Source organism: Pogona vitticeps, chromosome 1 (genome assembly GCF_051106095.1).
Source record: "Pogona vitticeps strain Pit_001003342236 chromosome 1, PviZW2.1, whole genome shotgun sequence".
NCBI classification, from domain to species: Eukaryota; Metazoa; Chordata; class Lepidosauria; order Squamata; family Agamidae; genus Pogona; species Pogona vitticeps.
In genome coordinates, this window is record NC_135783.1 from 208,898,911 (window position 1) to 208,905,420 (window position 6,510).

The window sequence follows — 6,510 nt, forward strand, 5'->3', positions numbered from 1 at the left end:
ATGCTGTGTATGCATAATGATGCTTTGAGAATCCCTAGACTGAATTTAATTACATTATTATGGTTTAAAACTATATTTCTTTTAGAAGAGAACCAACATTGCTCATTTGCCCAATTAAAAATAGTCACAATTTTTTTTAAAAAAAAAAAATAAAAGCTTTAAGATGAATGAGCACTTTCCAGCTTTTCTATGGATTTGTGCTGAAACTTTTTCAAATCAAATTTATTTGAATTTTTGATCACAGGGCTAGTTTTTATGTGTATTCTGTAGATTCCATTCAAAAAGAGAGCTGAAATGCATCCAGAATCACACTCTACAGGCTTTGCATCTTTCATGTTTACAGAACAGGGTCATGGTGATGGGTGTGCAACCTTGTGAAGTCTACTATGATCAGGCAGCATATATGCTAGATAAAGGCAATACTTCAGTCAACACTGGTAGGAAGGAGCTTGAAAAAATAACAGTGACATCACCAGAGGTGACAACATTTTCCCTGCTGTTCTTCTGTGGTTGCTGAATCTCATAAATGTGTGTCTCATCTAATGAAGGTCTGTGGGTAACTTACAATTAACAACCAAAACAAAAAAAATGTACAAGGCCATATCAAAACGTATTTGTGGCTATTTTTTATTCTGCAAAATACAAACACTATATCAAAGTAATGACAGATACATCTTGTAATTAATTACCTATTCCACCAATAATAACAAAAATGTTGATGCAATGACTTTTTCAATATGCTGCCATCAGTACAAAATAGATAATGAATGGGTCATAACTTCATACAAATCAAAACCAACGTAAGTTAGGAGAATGGAACAAACTTCACAGCACCCCATAGTTAAAACATGGATCGTAAAGGCTCAATTACGTGTCATAGATAGAGAAGGGGAAATTCCTTAAGAGTTCATTGATCATAATAGGACATTTTCTCACGTTCTGTAATGTGAAAATTAGCTTGCTTTGATCTGTGATCAGTTTTCGAGCCTTAAGGATGTTCTTCCTTTGTAAGATTTCTGAGACATGAGACTACCTTAGTTGCATTTATTGCACACTGACATGATTCCAGCTCTAATATAGGTGATTCCAAATTTATAATTTGGCCCTAAAGCAAAGAAGCCAAACCTACATAATATAGCTTAAAATGGCCTAGATCCGTGGTTCTCAAACTGGGGTCCCCAGATGTTTTTGGACTACAACTCCCAGAAGCCTTCACCACCAGCTGTGCTGGTCAGGATTTCTGGGAGCTGCAATCCAAGTACATCTACTTTGAGAACTAAGACTAGACCCTATACTTTGCCCTACTTGTTATTTCGGCATATTAGAAGGGTCATTCAGCAACTTGGATCTCATTACTAAAAAATAAAAAAAAAGCTCCCTTGTCCACGTTAGTTCAATTACAGCCTTAGAAGAAGATCTAAGAGCCCAAGAAGCCATATTTCAGGGAATCTGGCTCCAAGCCGTGGATGGCTTTAACGGCTAAAACCAGCACTCGGAAACAATTGAGCCTAGAAATAAACTGGGAGCCAGTGCAGCTAACCAAATCAAAGGGTGCAGTTCCAGTTAACAGGATAAAGGCCCTATTTTGGACCAAGTGGACTTTCTAAACTGTTTTTAAAGACAACCTCACGTACAAATAATTGCTGTTGTCCAAATGGAAAGTTACAGGCAAGGGAAATATGACCAAGTGATCTTCATCACGATCAGGGCACATTTGTCATCTCAGGAACGCTGACTTGCCATGATTCAAATAATAAAGATTACTTAGATATCTTAACAGTAGGGCTGGATGAATCATCAACCCCTAGATGGCAAACCTGCTATTTTAGAGCCCACGTTCCATATATTTTGAACCTGGACTATTAGCCCTGTGGGTTGAAGCTCACAGAAGTTGCGTTAGGAGAAAAGTGCCCCGAGCTATAACAGGCTTGAGCTATAAAGCTGTGGTGTCAAAATAGTGACACATCAGATTCTGCCTGCCGATGCCTTCTCTTGGTAGTTTTATGTTGCTTCTAAATAACGTAGAAGAAAGCCTGGGACCCAGTGGGCTGGAATCCTAAACCATTATTTGGCATGAAGTGAACCGGTCATCTCCAGGCACCACCTGTCTGGAAACAGCCACCAGTACTGCATCTTGCTGTGGGGAGGGGGAGAGATGTGGTGGTGCTACTACTGGTGTGAACAGGGTGTCAACATTGCTTCCTGGCTCACATGGTGGAAGACAGTGGGCTGCCCTGCTTTCCATACTCAACCTAAGCAGCCTATCAAGAAACACACCATGGTCAATTGCACACAGTGATAGCTGCTCCCACAGGTTCTGGTAGGTGGGGTAGACAATGGCTGGTAGAGCCAACGTCTGGAGTCAGAAGAGCCAAGCAATTCTGAATGTATCGCCATCTCCTTTGCAATGACGCTGCAGCACAGGTCCCATAATCCTTTCTTATAGGCTGCCTTCCTAGGGCTTCTGGAAATCAAAATTTCTATGTGAGAAACAGCAAGCTTAGAGCGTTTTCAGGAGCATGTGTATTCCAAAAATGTTGAGCTGTTCGCTTATTTTTGGCACTATGCCTCTCCAAATTCAAAGATCTTCATGCACAGTCATAAACTGAGCCACAAATGTTATCTGCTGAAGACAGGACTCCTGTACTTTTATATTTCTGTGCAAGACGTCTTCCAGGGAAGAGATGAGACACATAAAGGTATGCTTCTTGAAATTATTTCCCCTGCACAGCTGTTCGAAAGATAAAATCTCATTTTCATCTGGTCACCCTAGCTCTGGGATGCAGAATGCATGGGTTGTTGGATTGCAGCCCATCCCAGCACCCCTAACCAATCAGCTGGGATGGGGAAGGCTAGGAATTGTAGTCCATCATCTGGAGACCAGACATTCCTTATATGTGCCATAACAGCATACAGTATTTACTGCTGTGTCAGGACCTAGCTTGCGCATCCCCTAACAATGGCCAAGAGATGGTTTCATGGATGGAAAATGTTTCTCTCCGCAAACCGGGAGAAAGCAACCTCTACCTCTCACAATATTCACCCCAAAACCCGCTTTGTGTTTGTCAGGCAACACTGTGGTGTTGGTTTTAGACCAACATTGGGCACAGGCAGTCTTGACTATTACTGTTCATGTGTGGAGTGTGGCACTGTTAGAAAAATATGCTCCAAATTTCCAAGTAGGTAATGACACTGTCCAACTTGCCTTTGTCAATTACTAGTTGATAGAGCAGAGTTGGCCAAATACACTGCTTGCAATTGTAGATTACATGCTTACAACCCCCGCCTCATCCTGGTGCGTTAACATTTTTATACAAGCAGATGTTGTCCCAACACATTGATCGCACCACACAGTAGTTTCGCATATGGAGTGCCTCTGCCACATCAAGGCATTTATTTACCTTCTAGAGTTGTTCCAATTGCTATTCCGATAGCTAAGAACTCCACAAGCACCAAAACAGATCTATATCGATCATTCGAGGATCAAAACTAGCACTGTATCAACAAATTTTCCCATGAGAAGTTTGACCATTCTCTTTCAATTTAAAATTCCCTTTTTTAAAAAAAGTCAAAGGTTGAAAAACATCTACATAAGTCTCACAGGTGAGGTTCAGGATGGTAGTGTTTACATTACTTATGAGAGTGTATGTGAATGTCTGACCTTTCATGTTACAAATATCTCTGGAGAACACTGCAGACGCATTAGCTCCAGCACATCAACTGAAGGCCCAGGAAGGTCTCATAAAGGGAACTCATCGAACAGGACTTTTTCAGAACTGGTGGGCAGCCAAGGAAGAGATGTGGAATAGAAAGAAAAATCCAGTACTGCTGATCTCCTTGCAACATTATGGTAAGCTCAACAATAATAGGAAATGACAACAATCAATTCTAAACGGTCTGAGAATGAGACGGACCAGGGAAGTTTATTTCAAGGAAAAATAAATTTTGGGGGAATGTAAACAAAGGCAACATTTCTAGCATCCATATTTTTCCTGTACTGGGACACATTTCTCTCCCAACTTACTTGGACATTGGAAAAAACCTATTGGGAAAAACCAGACCTATAAGGGCAATTGTGCAGTTTGTCTTTGCTTGCCATCTGTTGTACAACTGAGTGTGTGGGCAAGCATGCAATTGTTTTCCTGACCAAAGCAAGCAGAAGAGCATGACAGTCAGCCGGCAGTCCATCTATGCTCACTTCATGATCACCTATTTACAAGTGGGGAATTCAACAGGATTCTGGCCATTCTGTAGTCATACATATTGTGCTTCTGCAAGTTTTGGGCATATCAAATTGATTCCCTAAAGGAATTTCTGGTTTTAGATATTTCTGCAGAATGCCAACACTCCACAGACACAACATGAGACAGATTACGCATGGCTCAAAACCAGAGATGTATAGCAAGTTTTTATTTACAAGTGTCCCACCGAGGCAAAGCAAATCCCCTGGGCTGTGTGCTACTTAACAGCCACATAATTTCAATGAACTTCAGGTGTTCCCTCAAATAAAAGAGGAGTGATCTGAACTTTACATTTCATAATCATTAAGAATACATTGTGGACTGGGAAAACTACGGTTTTGTAAGCAGCTAAGAAATGGATTGAATATAAACAGGGCTTCTTAGCATTATCACAGTAAAACTTTGAATGGTTTCTGCCTAAGCTACATATTCTTCTGGATGAATAACTGAAGGACCACATACTTTCTTTGGATGACGTGCCTCACTAAGGAATGGGTTCACCTTTGCACACATCTGGAAGTAACAGGAATTATCTGACTACCCTTCCTATCCATTTCCCTCTCACACTCACATGCCTCCTCTGGAAATATTCAGCACTACAACCAGCGACCAGATTACACTTTGCACAGTGATGTGCTTTTAGAAGACGTTTACATGAGCTATGCTGGTCACTATATCTGGGATTTTAAAAGCTTCTAGATTGCTTCGGTTTCAACTAAGCTAAAATGAATTTATTTTAACTGAAGGAATATTATCATCTCCCAAATCAAACAAGGAGAGAGAGGATGGGAGAGATTTTACTTAATTTCTGGACAGGGCTCGACTTCTCCATGTGTGTCACTTGCACTGTAAGCACTTTCCTATGGCATACATCTAAAGGATTAAGAGTGTGCCATGTCCAATTAGTCTTTTAACATGCTTCTCTTTTAACTAAAGCATTTCACACCTTTCCCCATTACTGCAGACAATGGGATAATTCCAATGAAAACTGCAAAAAAATGGATCCAGTTTGTTGCTATACATCTATGATTCTTTATATCTACGATTCAGAAATTATTTTTCAGCAAATTTTCACCTTCGTTAGCTATTCTTTTCTGATGCTACATTAAGTGGACAAATATAATCATTTGTTCTGTTTGATTTTTCTCCTGCTCTTTTCATCTGCTTGTGCCAAGCAACAAATGCTTGAAGGGATTGTTCTGACAACCATCTCAACATTGTGCTGCACATTATAGTTTGAAATGGTACAGTTGTATTGTGGCTTTCTCCTGAATTACATATTGAATCACTTGGATTATGCAATGTATCTCAGTTTCCTGAGAATGTTCATTTATTGCACCCCTGCTGCCCACCCCCAAGTTCCAACTAACATGTTGCAGTGTTGCTTTACACAGATTTCAAGGTCTTTTGAAAAATTTAGAACATGTATAATTACAGCTGTGCCGAAAATCTATCTCAAAATTACACAGCTTTCGTATAAAAGAATATAAAACAAACTCATGTTTATTTTGGAATAATTTCCTGGAATAGCACTGAAAACAGTTACTACAGGATCACTTATACAGTTTAGAACGGTATCTAGTTATTTCATGAGGCAAAAAGAAAAGGGTACAGCTATTACTGGACAGTTGCAAACAGCTAAATATACACAGAGCTTCAGTCATTTCGGAACTTTTGTCTTTGTTTTGCTGAAATCCATAAATCATAGAGTGATGCAAAATTCAGGCTGAATGATAAGGAAGTAGCACAGCCAGAAGGGGGAAAACATGCTGCTATCATTTCCACCTAGTTGAAACTATTACAGACATGTCAGAACTTGTTTCACAGGAAGTTTCCTGAGTAGTCCATGATTCTATTCTTTGACAGCAACCATAGTGCAAGAAGGGAGCTGCATCTGCACACTATTAAATCAGGCATTTTACTGATGCATTTAACTACTATTGGATTTTACATGGGAACAATAATGGCTAAGTAGGAGCTTATTTTTCTTTTACGCTTCTAAGCAGTCTCAAACATTGAGTTTAAAAGGAAAAATGGGTGGTCTGTACAGGCATATGAATTTCCATAAGGATTACTTAAAGAGGATTAAAAGTAGCAGGATGCATTCAATCACTATTAAATATAATCTGCACTATGAACATGTTCTATTATCCTACATCAAGTAAATCTACTGAACATCTAGAACAAAAAAATATTCAAATGTTTCTCTTACATTTGGTACTTGAGACATCTACTGTTTTCCCATCTCATCTCACCCATGCCAAAGATT